This window comes from Triticum aestivum, chromosome 5D (genome assembly GCF_018294505.1).
Source record: "Triticum aestivum cultivar Chinese Spring chromosome 5D, IWGSC CS RefSeq v2.1, whole genome shotgun sequence".
Lineage (NCBI taxonomy): Eukaryota > Viridiplantae > Streptophyta > Magnoliopsida > Poales > Poaceae > Triticum > Triticum aestivum.
The window spans coordinates 124,309,270-124,328,623 of NC_057808.1; the positions used below are offsets into that span (position 1 = coordinate 124,309,270).

Here is a 19,354-nt window from a genome sequence, read left to right on the forward strand (position 1 = left end):
TTCTGTGCAGCAATGAGGATAATCCTCAAGTTACGGACCCAGTCCGTGTAATTGCTACCATCATCTTTCAACTTTGCTTTCTCAAGGAACGCATTAAAATTCAACGGAACAACAGCACGAGCCATCTATCTACAACAAACATAGACATGCAAAATACTATCAGGTACTAAGTTCATGATAAATTTAAGTTCAATTAATCATATTACTTAAGAACTCCCACTTAGATAGACATCCCTCTAATCATCTAAGTGATCACGTGATCCAAATCAACTAAACCATAACCGATCATCACGTGAAATGGAGTAGTTTTCAATGGTGAACATCACTATGTTGATCATATCTACTATATGATTCACGCTCGACCTTTCGGTCTCAGTGTTCCGAGGCCATATCTGCATATGCTAGGCTCGTCAAGTTTAACCTGAGTATTCTGCGTGTGCAAAACTGGCTTGCACCCGTTGTAGATGGACGTAGAGCTTATCACACCCGATCATCACGTGGTGTCTGGGCACGACGAACTTTGGCAACGGTGCATACTCAGGGAGAACACTTTTATCTTGAAATTTAGTGAGAGATCATCTTATAATGCTACCGTCAATCAAAGCAAAATAAGATGCATAAAAGATAAACATCACATGCAATCAATATAAGTGATATGATATGGCCATCATCATCTTGTGCTTGTGATCTCCATCTCCGAAGCACCGTCATGATCACCATCGTCACCGGCGCGACACCTTGATCTCCATCGTAGCATCGTTGTCGTCTCGCCAACTATTGCTTCTACGACTATCGCTACCGCTTAGTGATAAAGTAAAGCAATTACAGGGCGATTGCATTGCATACAATAAAGCGACAACCATATGGCTCCTGCCAGTTGCCGATAACTCGGTTACAAAACATGATCATCTCATACAATAAAATATAGCATCATGCCTTGACCATATCACATCACAACATGCCCTGCAAAAACAAGTTAGACGTCCTCTACTTTGTTGTTGCAAGTTTTACGTGGCTGCTACGGGCTGAGCAAGAACCGTTCTTACCTACGCATCAAAACCACAACGATAGTTCGTCAAGTTAGTGCTGTTTTAACCTTCTCAAGGACCGGGCGTAGCCACACTCGGTTCAACTAAAGTTGGAGAAACTGACACCCGCCAGCCACCTGTGTGCAAAGCACGTCGGTAGAACCAGTCTCGCGTAAGCGTACGCGTAATGTCGGTCCGGGCCGCTTCATCCAACAATACCGCCGAACCAAAGTATGACATGCTGGTAAGCAGTATGACTTGTATCGCCCACAACTCACTTGTGTTCTACTCGTGCATATAACATCAACGCATAAAACCTGGCTCGGATGCCACTGTTGGGGAACGTAGTAATTTCAAAAAATTCCTACGCACACGCAAGATCATGGTGATGCATAGCAACGAGAGGGGAGAGTGTGTCCACGTACCCTCGTAGACCGAAAGCGGAAGCGTTAGCACAACGCGGTTGATGTAGTCGTACGTCTTCACGATCCGACCGATCAAGTACCGAACGCACGGCACCTCCGAGTTCAGCACACGTTCAACTCGATGACGTCCCTCGAACTCCGATCCAGCCGAGCTTTGAGGGAGAGTTCCGTCAGCACGACGGCGTGGTGACGATGATGATGTTCTACCGACGCAGGGCTTCGCCTAAGCACCGCTACGATATTATCGAGGTAGATTATGGTGGAGGGGGGCACCGCACACGGCTAAGAGATCCAAGGGATCAATTGTTGTGTCTCCAAGGGGTGCCTCCCTCCCTGTATATAAAGGAGTGGAGGAGGGGAGGGGGCCGGCCACCCTAGGCGCGCCCCATGAGGAGTCCTACTCCCACCGGGAGTAGGACTCCCCCCTTCCATGTGGGAGTAGGAGAGGAGAGGGAAGGAGAGAGGGGGCAAAGGAAAGGGGGGGCGCCGCCCCCCTCCTTGTCCAATTCGGACTGGGGGGAGGGGGCGCGCGGCTGCCCCTTGGCCGCCCCTCCTCTTCTCCACTAGGGCCCAATAGGCCCATTAGTCTCCCCGGGGGGTTCCGGTAACCCCCCGGTACTCCGGTATATGCCCGATACTCCCAGAAACCATTCCGGTGTCCGAACATAGTCGTCCAATATATCAATCTTTATGTCTCGACCATTTCGAGACTCCTCGTCATGTCCGTGATCACATCCGGGACTCCGAACTACCTTCGGTACATCAAAACACATAAACTCATAATATAACCGTCATCGAACTTTAAGCGTGCGGACCCTACGGGTTCGAGAACTATGTAGACATGACCGAGACACGTCTCCGGTCAATAACCAATAGCGGAACCTGGATGCTCATATTGGCTCCCACATATTCTACGAAGATCTTTATCGGTCAAACCGCATAACAACATACGTTGTTCCCTTTGTCATCGGTATGTTACTTGCCCGAGATTCGATCGTCGGTATCTCAATACCTAGTTCAATCTCGTTACCGGCAAGTCTCTTTACTCGTTCCGTAATACATCATCCCGCAACTAACTCATTAGTTGCAATGCTTGCAAGGCTTAAGTGATGTGCATTACCGAGTGGGCCCAGAGATACCTCTTCGACAATCGGAGTGACAAATCCTATTCTCGAAATACGCCAACCCAACAAGTACCTTCGGAGACACCTGTAGAGCACCTTTATAATCACCCAGTTACGTTGTGACGTTTGGTAGCACACAAAGTGTTCCTCCGGTAAACGGGAGTTGCATAATCTCATAGTCATAGGAACATGTATAAGTCATGAAGAAAGCAATAGCTACATACTAAATGATCAAGTGCTAAGCTAACGGAATGGGTCAAGTCAATCACATCATTCTCCTAATGATCTGATCCCGTTAATCAAATGACAACTCTTTGTCTATGGCTAGGAAACATAACCATCTTTGATCAACGAGCTAGTCAAGTAGAGGCATACTAGTGACACTCTGTTTGTCTATGTATTCACACATGTATCATATTTCCGGTTAATATAGTTCTAGCATGAATAATAAACATTTATCATGATATAAGGAAATAAATAATAACTTTATTATTGCCTCTAGGGCATATTTCCTTCACAATGTCCTTGGGCTTGCACCCAAGAAGCCAAGGGGATTCCCAGAAGGGTGTCCTCGCCCCATTCCCGACCTTGATTGTGGTGCAAGTGTAGAAGAAGTTGAGATCTTCCTTATAACACGGGTTACCTCTCCCAACCCATAATTTTGTTGGCTCCTTCCATTCATACCAAGGCCACCGCAGTCTCAAAGCCCGCGCAAACTTATTGGTGTTCAGGACCCCAAGCCCACCATAAGCAAGCGGCCGACCGTCAATGTCCCAGTTGACCTTGCATTTTGCCCCGGTTGTCTTATCTGACCCGGACCACAGGAAGGCCCTCTCAAGCTTGTCGATGCTTTGAAGGATGGTAGACTGTATGACAAGCGGTGTGATGAAGTAGATCACTTGGGAAGCAAGCACCGACTTGACAAGAGCCGCGGGCCCAATGGTGGTGATGTTCTGGCCCTCATATGTTGTCAATCTACTTGCCACCTTGTCCACAAGGAATTGCAGGTCAACGAGCTTTAGCTTCCACACAGAGAGTGGTAGGCCCAAATATCACAGCAGGAAGGAGGCCCTAACAGCCGGCAACCCTTGGGTGATGCGCCCCAAGTCAAGGTTACCGCACCGAATCGAAACCATCGAGCTCTTATGGAAGTTGGTGCACAGACCGGTGACATCCCCAAAGCCTCTCAGAATAGTCGCAAGGTTGTCCACATCACTTTTGATCGGAGCTACAAACACAGCTGCATCATCTGCATGAAGGGAGGTACACACCATGACTCCTCTCCCTCGGAGCTTATGAAGCAGCCCCTTTCTTGTTGCTACGTCAAGGATTCATTGTAGAGGGTCAATAGCTATGACGAACAAGAGTGGAGAGACGGGGTCCCCTTGCCGTAGCCCCTGGCCGTGCTTGATGGGAGCACTAGGTACCCCATTCAAGAGGATCCTCAAAGATGAGGAACATAGGAGAGCCTCAATCCACTCTCGAATTTTTTTGGGAAACCTCGCCTCCGAAGGAGGTCAAGCAAATACTCCCATTTGACAGAGTCAAAGGCCTTGCGAATGTCCAAGTTGAATAGGAGAGAGGTGGTCTTGCTCTTGTGAGGCATCGCGCGAGGTTTCAAACATACATGAAGTTGTCGTGGATGCTCCGTGTTTTGATGAAAGCACTTTGAGTGTTGGAGACGAGGGCAGACATGTGCGGTCCGAGCCTGATGGAAAGCACTTTCGCAATGATCTTAGCGATTCCATGAATGAGACTGATAGGCCTATAGTCTACGATGCTCTCCGCCCCATCCTTCTTGGGAAGCAGGACAATATTCGCAGAGTTGAGCCAGTGAAGATTTGTTGTGTGGAGGGAGTCAAAGCATTGAATCATCCTCATGAGGTCGTGCTTAATGATGCCCCAACACATCTTGAAGAAGAGGCCGGTGAAGCCATCCGGCCCAGGCGCCTTGTCGCCAGGCATGCTATTTATCGCCTCGATGACCTCCTCCTCGGAGAAGGGAGAGTCAAGCTCGTGTAGGTCATGCGAATCCAGGTTGAGTTGTGAAGTCCTTTGTGCTCGCGCTTCCCCTTTTCATTATATGCGAGAAATGCTCGTGAATTATTTTTTTCCTTGGTGTTGTGCTCGGTCACCCACCCTTGATCATTCATGATTCGGTGAATGTGGTTTTTCTCCTTCACGCATTAACCCGACGGTGAAAGAACTTGGTGTTGGCATCACCTTCTTTGATGTTTGTGATTCTGGCACATTGCTTCTTGCGTTCTTTCTCGAGCACGGCCAGGCTTATGACCCTTCTCTTGAGCCTAGCCTGAAGGTCAAGCTCCTCGGGGGAGAGCAGCCTTCCCTCCTAAGCAATGTCGAGGCGGAGGATCACCAAGAGGGCGGCATGGAGATGGACCTTAGCTTTAGAGAACCCCTACTCCATTGAGGCGCGTTGCTGTTTTCTTTAGCTTGTGGAAAAGGATAATGTGTGGCTCGGTGTGCTCAACGGGCTCGACCCAGGCCTTTTCGATCACATCATTGAGGCCGGGCATAGAAGTCCAAAAGTTCTCAAATTTGAAAGTTTTAGGCCTCCTAGGACCCTTATCCTTGGCGAGTAGGAGCGGGCAATGGTCGGATAGGGACGAAGAAAGTGCATGGAGCACGTGGCCGTTGAAGGTGGTGTCCCACTCCGCATTGCAAAAGAAAGAGTCAAGCTTGCTCAGGGTTGGGTTTGCCCTCTTGTTGCTCCAGGTGAACCTCCTATTCTGGAGGTGGATTTCTTTAAGCTCACAACTACTGAGAGTTTCACGGAACCGGTTGATTCGACTGGTGTTAACATTCCTCTTGTTTTTATCCCTTGCCCGATAAATTTGGTTGAAGTCCTCGGAGGTGATCCAAGTGACTCCAATAGGCGGCTTCTGGCTAATGAGCTCTGCAAAGAACGCGTCCTTAATCGAGGGGTCGGGCCATAAACGGTTCTAATTTTAAATCTGATGCCCGAATCCCTGACACAACCATGGCTGAGAGGCAGTAAGTTGTAAAGGTGATGTTGGACATCTCCACCAAGATATCATCCCAGAGAAAAAGGATACCTCCCCTCGTGCCATTTGTCGGGCGTTGCGCAAAGCTGCGTAACCTATGCCCCCCTCCAAAAAAGCGGCCGTGAACTGGTCGATATTGTCAAGTTTTGTCTCCTAAAGACATACGACATGGCGGGAGGAGGAAGCAATGGTTGCGTTGATCCTGGACCGCCGACCGGGCAGTTAAGGCCCCTAACATTCCAGCTCAAGAATTAATTGGTTGAGCTAACATGATTTAACCACAAAGACCTTGGAGCATATGCACATAACATGAGCAGAGACAACCATAACAGTACTTGGCATAATGGTAGGAGCAGCAACATTGTGCTTGCACCCGGTTACAGTAGCAGACGCCCTAAGTTGCAGAAGCAACTCCACAGACTTGATACAAGGTGTGTAGCTAGCACGCACACAAACTTCTACTCTAGGGATACATTGGACCCAGTACGCAGACACCCCTGGACATGCATTTGGTTGTACTAACATTTGAAGAAGATCAGCCCCAGGTTTGAGCAACAGTTGCTTAGGTTGCAACCTGCTGTAGCTCGGCCTCCTGATCGGCCCTGTCCAGGTCCAGCGCACCACCCCTGCCATGCGCCAGCAGGGCCTCCTCCACAGCATGCACATTCGCGTCGTCGAGCTTGAAAAGCCCCCTCATGGTTGTGATCACCTTCGGTGACAGGTGCTCTTTGAAGCGCTCCGCGAAGGCATCGAGGGCCGCAGTAGTTACATCCTCACCATCCTTGATGATGCCGAGAGAGAGACATACCAGAATTTCTGCCGCTCTAGCCACCGGCGTGGCCCTGGGGCGACTTGCCGCCCGCGTGTTCTACAGCGAAAGAGCACCGCCAACCCTGGAGATAGTCACACCAGCCATGGTTTTCCTGCGTGCAGCAGGAGCTCGGGGTGGTGTTGGAGCAGGGGTGGGTGTGGGCAGGATGGCTTCCTGGCGATCTTCAAACAGGGGTGCAAGGCACTGGAGACCAACCGCACCAGTAGCAGCAGCAGCCCTATGAAGCCGCACTGGCGAGGGAGTGCAGTGCAGAGGCCCACATGACAGCAGGGGCGGTGTTGGGGAGGCCTCAAACCCCGGGGGGCCTGGAAGGCGACGGAATAGGCAGCAGCAACATTGGGGACGAGCAGAGCTCGAGCAGCGCCTGGCTTGGCATGTCCGGCACGAGCGTAGCTGACCGGGCTTCATTCCTCGTGGACCTCGGAGACGGCGGGAGGACGGTAGTTGGCGACAGCGGAGGCAGGACTGGCGGCGTGAGGCTCTCCTGAGACCGACGCCGAGCAGCGCGTGGTGAGGGGTGCCACGCGATGCTGCACCCGCGTTCAGCATCCAGCGGCAAGGTCAGCAGGGGCTGCATCTCCAAGACACGGGCTGCGTCCGCACTGGAGGAGCCGGAGCCCAGTAGGACGGCAGGCTCGGGTGGTGCCAAGCCAGGCGCCTCTTGGTTAATCGTAAGCTAATATACTTCTGAGATATTTATCGCCGTTTTGCCAATTGTTGACCGTCTGAGATGTGAAGCCTGAGTGTGAACGATAATTTACAAATTTCACCAAATAAATGATGTAGTACTTGTCCTTGTCACATCATCTCAACCGCGGTCACCTAATTTGACCCCTATACGCCCGCGGACGTGTCCGGTCACACCTCATTTCTCCCGTTCAACAGCCACATCCCTCATATGTTCGACCCCAAATCCATACAAAACCATGCAAATGGAGTTTCTACGTACTTCAACATAGAACAAAGCAATCCAGCATAGATAACATAGTTCGGCACTCCGATACAAAAGATGTCGTCCGAGTTCATCACTAACAGTACTAAAAATCAACTAGTTGTACTCGGCAGGAACCGCGTCGGGCGAGCGTGGGGCGCCGCGGAGCTGCTGCTGCTCACCTGGCCAGTCGTTGATGCCTTAGAAGAGGAGTTGCCGCCCCACTCCAGCAGCGACCGACGGAGGGCAATGTAAAGTCCTAGCTCCTTCTTCGATAGATCAGATTCATTGTCGGACATGACGGGCGGGGGAAGACGAAGTGGATTTCAGGGAAAAGTGGAGAGGTCGAGTGTACGTACTAAGTTTGACTAGGGTTTGCTCGTCGGTCATCATATATCTGTAGGGGCTGGAGTGGGGTTGTTGTGGGCCATAGCGGGCCAGGCCCACATGGCGGATGCGCCTGGGCGCCCTAATATCCGCCCCATATTTGGGTTGGATATGAGGGGTGCTCGTCAGCCCGGACGTTTGACCTGTTTGTGGTGCCCGACTGGGTCGAAATTTGGTGACCGGTTAGTGACCAGGCAGTCCTTTCGAACGTTTGAAGTTTGAGGCGGCTTTGGAGTGCCCAGCGGTAGATGCTCTCAGACCTCATTCAGTAAAAAGAAATCTCTTTTGACCTAGATTTAGAATTTGTTTTTTTACGTGTGGAGACATCTAGCCACTTCCGGATAACTCTATTTCAATTAACTAGATAAATACCTCGCGAGTTACTGCAGGAATCGGTTGAAAATTATTTTTTCATAAGATTTGGTTGTGTGGAATACAAATATTTAAATTAATAACACGTTAATCATAACTAAAGATATATATGACTTATTATATTTTATCATGTAAATTAGTAAAATGGTTGTTGAATATAAGTAGAATAATAGAATGAAAAATATTTTTCCTTGCATAGTTGCATGTAGTGATGGAGTTTTTCTCATGCATGGTTGCATATTGAGGTTAGCATTATCCCATTCCTAATTATAAGGTGATGCGGCATGCTTATATGTTGAGATAAATAAATTATTGTTCCACTATTTTAGATATATAAATTATATTTTATTTTATAAAGTTTATCACTAGTAAAGTAAACAAATATAAAGTATAGATGAGACTATTACTACATGTTCAAATCTATTTTGCTTTTATCTACTCGTGTTATAATAATTGGAGACATACGTCAATCTATCGAGATATCCAAATATATGTCGATCTATAAGGTTAAACAATCACATATGCATGTAGATGGCATTGTGATTTTTTAACAAGGTTGATCAACATGGTTACACCTACAAGACAACATAGCTACATCTTTATAGCATGATTGCACAACCAACGATAAGCCCGTTGAGGCCGTCATATAGCATGATTGCACAACCAACGATAAGCCCGTTGAGGCCGTCAAACCGACGCTTCAACCATTCGTCATGACTAAATTGATCACCCCTGCCAAGCATTACCACACGACGATGATAAGTCCGTTGAGGCCATCAAATCGACGCTTCGACCATCCGCCACAATCGGTTCGGTCACCCCTGCCAAGCATGGCTGCACAACCGACGATAAGGTCATTGAGGCCATCAAACTGACGCTTCAACAATCTACCATGATCGATCTGTCTGGTCACCCTGCCACAGAGGCCCATACCGTCTCGTGATCTTTGTTTAGCCTACTAGCTTGTCTCTAGTCTATTTGGCTATCCCATGATGCCTTTATATAATATGATGCACTGGTACAGCAAGGTGCTATACAAACGGTTTTTAACCCTTTTCCGCAAAGGCATTTGGAACTGTCGCCAAGTGAGTGTGGGCGATAGGGGGTCCTTCCCACATGACCCAGAAACCGTCGGGGATAGGCCCTCCTGGGACATAGGCTGGGGCAAAATGAGCTCGTGTGCGATCGGGCGAGGCATCGAAACCCAATCATTTCTGTTCGTATGTACATCCCACACGGTGAATCCCGTAAAAACATTTCCGTTCGTATGTATATCACACACAATCAATCCAAGGAATACGTTTCCGTTCTTATGTGCATCCCACACAGTCAATCCAAAGAAAACGTTTCCGTTCGTATGTACATCTCACACAGGTTTATTTATAGGCTCGTGTGTGATAGGTGTAACTATCACACACGCTCTGCCTTGGTTAACCGTTTGCTTTTCTCAACTACATCACACACGATTTGATGAAGAAAACTGTGTGGCATTGGGCTATCCATCACAAGCTCTTTTACTGCTAGAACCGTTGGCAAAGTTCCATGACACATTTAGCAGGTTTATTAGTTTACAATTAATAATTCCAGTATTACGCAAATTCAAATTTCATATCGAACAGCTGTTTGCCAATTTCATATCAGGCACATAAATATATTTTAACATCACAGTACGATAGCTACATGAAAACAGCACAGTACAACATATAGCTAGTTCAACTTCATACGAACAATATTTTAGAATAATATATTCATTTCCCTAATCGAGATCATCCAGGCTTGTCTTATCCACCCCTGCTTTCAGTTCAGTAACAACCTGTTTTGCACTAGCCAACTGAGAAAGTGCCTCCTCCTTTGCCAACACCATCTTAGCAAAGTCTGATTTAAAAAAATCTGAGCTCATTCTCCACCTTCCTCTTTTTATCCCGCATCTTCAAATATTCTTCAGCGTTGACAACACTTTCTGTAAGCCTACCTCTGCTCTCTTCCTCATACATGCTCCAGAGCTTTGTTAGGCACATCTTGAAAGACTGTGGCCACTCTTTATCAACCCACTCCAAGGAAGAACACTTCCGTTCATCCTATAATATTTAAAACTAGATCAGTAACAATTGTAGAGGAAATGGGTTTATAGCAACATAGAAAATCACCAATGCTTATTTTGACATATCTTGTCAAAAAGATCAATGTGCAAATGAATTAATTGCTACTGAGACAACAACCAAATTCTGAAACATCAGAAGCTATAATTAACTACAACAATGCTACAAGTTCTTACTCATGTATAATAAATAACAAATTGAACATTTTATGAGGAAGGTAAATATAAGTGCAACAACATAGCGGCAGTGTTTGGATGACAGCAAATTAATACTAACAGGTGTGTACATGCACAAATTTAGTAACATAGAACTAATAGCACTAAGGCCGTCCACTATGTATGTCAAAACTGGTGTAAAGACAACTGTTGCTACATCTCGCACCGGTGCCCTGCACTGGTGAGCCGATGCAGCGGAAAAAAATCAGGGACCCGGACTCCGGAGCACCTAGTTGCTCCGATGACCAGTTCCTTCGTGCCATAAAGATTTAGTATTTTACTACTTGGCTGCTCACATGTGTGGACCAAAGTTGGCTGCACAAATTGCTGAAGGGGTGCCAAATAATTTTCTAATGGCACCGCTGATGAGATGGCAACAATTTTAGATACTAGGTACAAACTGTGACACTGTCTTAGGATGCGTTTGGTTGAAGGTGTGGTATGAATGGGTTGGGACCATGACAGTGTCTGAATCACATCTAACAAATGATTTGTAACAACAAAAGAGGGTCTAACCTTCTTTTTTGCACATGCCAGAAACTTCCTCCCATTGTCCACAGATTCAAACGCAACTAGCTTCACGCATGGAGATTGATGGTGACAACGAGCAGATAGATCTTCAGCCATCCCGCTCCATTCGTTGCCACTGAGGGTCCTAGGGAGCTACAAGAGGTAGAAATGACTCAAATCGACCGCTGGGTAAAAATCCTTCATTCCAACTCATAGCCCAAGAGAGAAGAGAGGCATACCCGGGTGGTGAAGGAGTCGTCACCGAAGGAGGAACCACTGGAGAGGTCTTTGAAGAAGACCATGGCGACCCTGGCAGTAGGATGCGAGATGGAGAGAGTGAGGAAGCAAGCGAGGAAGCGGCTATAGCTTAGGAAGGAAGGAAGGAAGGAGGAAACAGGGGAAATGTGAATTGTGGTCGGGGAGAAAAGGGGGTGGGGAAGGGAGGAGGGGGCGGGGGTAGATATTTTGGCGGTAGGCCAAAATTTTGAAAATGTGGAGGGAAACTTTGCGCTCGGTGCCGCCGGACCATTCACTTTGAACGATTGTGTGCATCGCAAATGATTCTTCTGCTTTACGCGCATGGGATGAGTTTCATAATTCAAATTTTGGTGGAAATTTCCCCGGGTACGTCATTGCATAATTTAACATCGCTTGCTAATTTGGGCACACAAAAGAGCGTACACCAGACAGACCACACTTACTGAATCGAGCAATTTTAGTAATTAAACAGAGCCAGTTGACCTAAACATTGCTCTAACAAAAGACCAGCATTAAAAACAAAGCCTAAGTATGCATAATTTTAACAAATCCGCCACCGCGCCGGCCTATGCATCGCCGGTGTGAGATGAGACGTTGATGACTTGTCCTGGCGACATGCCGCCGTTGGTGGACTCCGCATCCCCCCTGCTGAAGTCGACTGCGTCCTTGTCCTCATCCTCGGCGCCGCCCTCAAGGTTGTAGTACTCGTAGTAGTGGCGGCGGCAGAGCTCGCGTTGGTACTCCACCGCCGATTCCTCGACGGACAGACTCTTCTCTACCTCGACCTCGGCCACGTGCAACTCCTCCTCCCGACGCTCCTCGATCTTCGCCGCCTCCTGCATCTCCAGCTCCCGCTCGACGACCTCATGAGGAAGCAGGTGCTCCATGGCCACTGCCGCCTTTTCGGACGTGGGTTGCATGCTGGATTCCGAGGTGGCCTGGAATATCTTGGCGTGTGCATCCTCGGTCTTTGTGTGGATGGCCTCGACCCAAGCCAGGGCGACATCGGCGGCACGGACGGCAGCTCGAGCACTCTCGACATTTGCAGCCACCATCGCAGCAGCAGCTGCAGCCGTCTCGGCTACTGCAACTGCCCTGTCGGCTGCCGCAGACGCCCTCTCGGCGGAAGCAGACGTGTTCAATGCGGATGTGGCGGCACTCTCGGCGTAGGCGTCCGCGCTCTCGGCGCAGGCGATGGCGCTCGGGGGGGCGGGGGGGTGGCCGCTGCCATCATACGGGCCTTCACGAAGCGTTTCCACGACATCATCTTTGCAAGAAGGGGGTGCGGGAATGGGGAACGAGATTCGTGGATTCGGGGGTTACCGGCACTGGAGCAGATGAGCCGGCGAAGCTTAAGGAGGAAGACTTAAATAGACCCAGATATTTTCATCGCAAACGGTTCCTACAAAACAACTGTGTGTGATATTGTAGATATTTTTTATTAGATGTGAAAGACGAATTTGGAGTAAAGTGGAAATGGATGGTGTTTTAAATGTGTGAGAAAATTTGTAGTACTAATACAACTGTCATGTCAAATTTTAGAAAATTTCAGGGGTCATTTGACCTTTTAAGATATTTAAGTGATTTTCTAGCCATTTAATGACCGTAATTGAAATTTAAACTACATGTACATGCAACAGCTAACCATAACGGCTTGAAAAGTCATATTTTGTGTACTTGTCTACTTTAATTCCATGTGCAGTAAATTGGAAGAAATTTTCAAACATATTGGTCTAACGGCTATGACATGATTAAGCATGGAGTGCCATGGCATTTAAATTCCAAAAAACTAAAAAAAAATTAGAAACACATGAAACCTTGGTTGATGTAATGTCATGCCGCCAAGATGACGTGCTAAAAAAAATTGGCATGTTTGACGAAAGTTTGGACACACACCCCTCACAAACCGGAGCAACTCACTAGAAGGCTCGTGGTTCCGAGAGGGAACAATGCATGTTTGATGACGAACGGAAGATAACTTCCTCTTACGGCCTTCAAAATTTTTCTACGTGTAACCTGCACTAATACAACTGTCATGTCAAATTTTGGAAATTTCAGTGGTCATCTGACCTTTTGAAGACATTTAAGTGATTTTCTAGCCATTTAATGACCGTAATTCAAATTTGAACTACATCTACATGCAATGGCTAACCATAACGGTTTGAAAAAACATATTTGTGTACTTGTGTGCTATTTAATTCCATGTGTAGTAAATTTGAAGGAATTTTCAAACATATTGGTCTAACGGCTATGACACAATTAAGCATGGAGTGCAATGGCATTTAAATTGCAAAATATTAAAATAATATGAGAAACACATGAAACCTTGGTTGATGTAATGCCATGCCACCAAGATGATGTGGTAAATTTTTTGGCATGTTTGACGAAAGTTTGGACACACACCCCTCACAAACCGGAGCAACTCACTAGAAGGCTCGTGGTTCCGAGAGGGAATAATGCATGTTTGATGACGAACGTGAGATAGCTTTCTCTTACGGCCTTCAAATTTTTTCTACGTGTAACGTGCACTAATACAACTGTAATGTAAAAATTTGGAAAAAATTTCAAGGGTCATTTGACCTTTTAAAGACATTTAAGTAATTTTCTAGTCATTTAATGACCGGATTCAAATTTGAACTACATCTACATGCAATGGCTAATCATAACGGTTTGAAAAATCATATTTGTGTACTTGTGTGCGAGTTAATTCCATGTGCAGTAAATTAGAAGGAATTTTCAAACATATTGGTCTCACGACATGGACACATGCATATGTATGCATGGAGTGCCATGGCATTTTAATTCCAAAAATTAAAAAATGACCAGAAAAACATGAAACCTTGCTTGATTTAATGTCATGCCACAAGATGATGTGGTAAAAAAATTGACATGTTTGACGAAAGTTTGGACACACACCCCTCACAAACCGGAGCAACTCACTAGAAGGCTAGTGGTTCTGAGAGGGAACAATGCATGTTTGATGACGAACGGGAGATAGCTTCCCTTGCGGCCTTCAAATGTTTTCTACGTTTAACCTGCACTAATACAACTGTCATGTGAAAATTTCGAAAATTTCAGGGGTCATTTAACCTGTTAAAGACATTTAAGTGATTTTCTAGCCATTTAATGACCATAATTCAAATTTGGACTACATCTACATGCAACAGTTGACCATAACAGTTTGAAAAATCATATTTGTGTACTTGTGTGTTAGTTAATTCCATGTGCAGTAAATTAGAAGGAATTTTCAAACATATTGGTCTCATGGCATGGACACATGCATGGAGTATCATGGCATTTTAATTCCAAAAAGAATTAAAAAATGATCAGAAAAACATGAAATCTTGCTTGATGTAATGTCATGCCACCAAGATGATGTGGTAAAAAATTGGCCTGTTTGACGAAAGTTTGGACACACCTCCCTCACAAACCGGAGCAACTCACTAGAAGGCTCGTGGTTCCGAGAGGGAACAATGCATGTTTGATGACGAACGGGAGATAGCTTCCTCATACGGGCTTCAAATTTTTTTCTACATTTAAGGTTCACTAATACAACTGCCATGTGAAACTTTGGAAAATTTCAGGGGCCATTTGACCTTTTAAAGAAATTTAAGTGATTTTCTAGCCATTTAATGACCATAATTTAAATTTGAACTGCATCTACATGCAACGGCTAACCATAATGGTTTGAAAAATCATATTTGTGTACTTGTGTGCGAGTTAATTCCATGTGCAGTAAATTAGAAGGAATTTTCAAACATATTGGTCTCAAGGCATGGACACATGCATGGAGTGCCATGGCATTTTAATTCCAAAAAATTAAAAATGATCAGAAAAACATGAAACCTTGCTTGATGTAATGTCATGCCACCAAGATGATGTGGTAAAAAAATTGGCCTGTTTGACGAAAGTTTGGACACCCCCCCCCCTCACAAACCGGAGCAACTCAGTAGAAGGCTCGTGGTTCCGAGAGGGAACAATGCATGTTTGGTGACGAACGGGAGATAGCTTCCTCTTACGGCCTTCAATTTTTTTCTACATTTAACGTGCACTAATACAACTGTCATGTGAAAATTTGGAAAATTTCAGGGGCCATTTGACCTTTTAAAGAAATTTAAGCGATTTTCTAGCCATTTAATGACCGTAATTTAAATTTGAACTACATCTACATGCAATGGCTAACCATAACGGTTTGAAAAATCATATTTGTGTACTTGTGTGTGAGTTAATTCCATGTGCAGTAAATTAGAAGGAATTTTCAAACATATTGGTCTCAAGGCATGGACACATGCATGGAGTGCCATGACATTTTAATTCCAAAAAATTAAAAAATGATCAGAAAAACATGAAACCTTGCTTGATGTAATGTCATGCCACCAAGATGATGTGGTAAAAAAATTGGCCCGTTTGACGAAAGTTTGGACACACCTCCCTCACAAACCGGAGCAACTCACTAGAAGGCTCGTGGTTCCGAGAGGGAACAATGCATGTTTGATGACGAACGGGAGATAGCTTCCTCTTACGGCTTTCAATTTTTTTCTACATTTAACGTGCACTAATACAACTGTCATGTGAAAATTTGGAAAAATTTCAGGGGTCATTTGACCTTTTAAAGACATTTAAGTGATTTTCTAACCATTTAATGACCATAATTCAAATTTAAAAGTTTACTTTGGTGTGTGGAAATGTCCTAGTTAATAGATGATAATAGTTTATCCTAGTTAATCAGATGATCATTTATCCTAGTTAATTATGCATGTAATAGTTTACTTTGGTGTGTGGAAATGTCATGTGTGTATTAGCCACCTATGTAACTGGATGTTTGCCGCGTATTACACACATCTTATTTATGTGAAACGTTTATGTTCTTTTGGCTCAATGCAAACAGTTTATCGGAATGAACTGTATGCCCTCCATTGCACACATCTTGATCTGGTTGAACCGTTTCTGTTGCGTTGCCTAATCGAAAACAGTTCATCCGAGTGAACCGTATGCCGTATATGGCACACACCTTGATCTGGCTGACCATTTCTTTTGTGTTGCCTAATCACAAGCAGTTCATCTGAGTGAACCGTATGTTGTATATCGCACACACACCTTCATCTGGCTGCCCATTTCTTTTGATCCTCCTCATCACAAACAGTCCATTGAACTGAACTGTATGCCCTTCATCGCACACACAACTAAAATATGAACCCGTGTTTGATGCATCTGTGATCGCAAACGTTTTGCACCTTTTTTGATGGTTTTTTACACTACCATTTGCGATTATTGCATCGCACACAGTTTCATCGAAGGGTCTCTGATCGTAGTGTCCGTGTTAGCAGCATCCTGCAGTAGTGATGGGATTACACTGCCTAACTCAAACACGTCATCTTTTGCAAATTACAAGTTTAATTGTAACACAATTCATAAATACATTTCCACTTGACAAATATGTCCTCTTCATGTGTGAATCTTGGTGTTACTTAAACTTGAACCATTAATCATGAGCTCCACCAATACTTTCTTGACTTCGCATGACTTGACCTACAACATAGTCACTTCTTTTTCTCAATGACCTTCAGAGCAGCCACAACAATTGAGTTTGTGTGCACTCTTGTTTTGTGTTCCTAATATTTGGAGTGTGTCTTCACTCTTGTTTGGTGTTCCCAATCTCTGTAGTATCCATCCAACGCCATGATACGCCAACCATAAAGTCATCCAATCTGTCAACGATGTTATATTGTCATGATGGTAGCATCTTCCATGATCTACGTGAAAGTGGACAACTTGCATATTGCCACAATAAGAATTTTGAAATCACCATACTTGCTATTATTGACTGCATGTTTGAATTTGAAGGAATTTTTTATTGCTCTTTAGCCATCTCGATTCAAATTCACAGTTGTCTCACATTTTTTTCTAAATAGTCTTTTACATGCCCCACAGCTATAGCACATTGCCTCCTTCCGCATAGATAAATCATACTTACCATGTGTACAAATTATCACAAAATATACGACTAATTATTTTTCAAGATTTTGGCATTCAGATTTTCCAACACGTTCTCAGATTGTCCATGGTCAACACTAATCCATCTGATGCATCAAACATGATAGGTATGGTCACCAACTTGTGGCTGGCACTCACCAACATTGCTTTAGCAGTATCTGCACACTTTGTATGACCATATATCTGACCACTAGTGTCTTGGTCTGTTGATGTATCTCATGATTACCGCACACCACAACGCTATCATCGTGTCAAGTCTCTACTATCTGTCGAATCTCGTGGGTCGCTAACCCACACCACCACAACCCCCACTGCATAGAACCACCGGTCATCACCAACCTATGTCAAGTTTCACATATCCCTCAAGCCGCTCGATCGAGCCCGAACAACATGTTAGACATTTTTTGCACTAAAATAGGCTTTCAATCTCTGACATCTTATGTTGTAGCATCTCCACCAGGTGAGTGAAGTGTTCCATCAGACTTCAGCTCCATCTTCAATATGACTCCATGGTGGTTGTACATGCCACTCTGTGCCCGTCAACTTGAAGCTCTCATGTGTACACCATCTTGAATCAACCTTGCGCCTTCACCATGATGAAGCGCACAAGCCCTCAGGCATGCGCCATGTGTTGCCACGCCCAGAAGTTCGTCAATCACGCTCATATGCCGTTGTCGTCAATATCACCACCGTCTTTTACTTTAACCGTCATGCATGTCGATATGCTAGACTGTCCAAGCTATCCATCCTATATGTCCGATAATAGCTGAACTTGTCTAACTGCAACCATGCATCACATCACACCATGTCAACCTAGCACATCATCATGCATTGCTCAACGTCTCTATAGAACATGATCCTTTGCTCGACGTCTCTCTAGAACATGATCCTTTTTGACACGCTCCAGGCTTTAAAATCATCTTCCATGAATTCTCATCTGTGATACTTCCATATTAGCAAGCTTGACTTTTCGCACTCGTGAAACATCTCTATTGTTCCAATACATTTTTTAGTCTTGTCTGCATGATTTTCCTACTCAATCATTTTATCTTGACTCAATCATTTCCTACTCCATTTCTAACCCTCTAATTTTTCCTTTAGTGGGAAAAGCATGATATTATCATCCTGTAGTTTAATAATAATAAATGTCATAAGAATATAAGAGTCATATAAACCAACAAAATGAGAAAAGGGTCGAAAAATGTTTGCAGTGCAATGCCCTAGATTAGAGTAAGATGTTTTTCCTCGAAAAATGTAAGTTTTCATTGAGAATGAAGGTCCTAAAAGCTGTCAGCTATGTAAATTCTTGAACTACTACTTCCACAATGATATGTTTTTCTTTGTTTGTTTTCTTCTAGGTTCGGCCAAACCCACTGGGAGTTGCCGGATCCATGGGTGACATTAGACTCTACCATTGTGGCTATTAGAAGCCGGTTTCTCCATCATAAACATGTTGCTCTTGGTTCCTTTCATTAGGTTTCTAGCCTTGGTGTTAATCAACCCTCCCCTAATATGTCTGCTAGTTAGTGCTTTAGCCCTCACCATGAATTACGGTTTCCATGGCATCACTTAAATGAGCATGAATAAAAGCACAAGAAACTATTATCCTAGTTAATTATAGAATAAAAGCACAAGAAATTCATGTGATTGGTGGAGATGAAGAGAGAGAAAAAAAGAATAAATAAACAAAGAGAAAATGTGGTCCGGGATGGGTAGTGTCCTACGTGGCGGACTGACCGGGCGCGTCCGCGAGCCCTCATATCTGTGACGCCCCTGATTCAATCGTACACTAATCATGCACGCAAACGTGTACTATCAAGATCAGGGACTCATGGGAAGATATCACAACACAACTCTAAAAACATAAATAAGTCATACAAGCATCGTATTACAAGCCAGGGGCTTCGAGGGCTCGAATGCAAGTGCTCGATCATAGACGAGTCAGCGGAAGCAACAATATCTGAGTACAGGCATAAGTTAAACAAGTTGCCATAAGATGGCTAGCACAAACTGGGATACAGATCGAAAGAGGCGCAGGCCTCCTGCTTGGGATCCTCCTAAACTACTCCTGGTCGTCGTCAGCGGCCTGCACGTAGTAGTAGGCACCTCCGGTGTAGGAGGAGTCATCGTCGACGGCGGCGTCTGGCTCCTGG

The 19,354-nt window shown here is 45.2% G+C and overlaps 1 pseudogene; it reads right to left on the reverse strand.

The window, feature by feature from the left end:
* Positions 1-6,165: 6,165 nt before the first annotated feature.
* On the reverse strand, positions 6,166-7,665 carry LOC123120351 (proline-rich protein 36-like; annotated as a pseudogene).
* Positions 7,666-19,354: the final 11,689 nt, after the last annotated feature.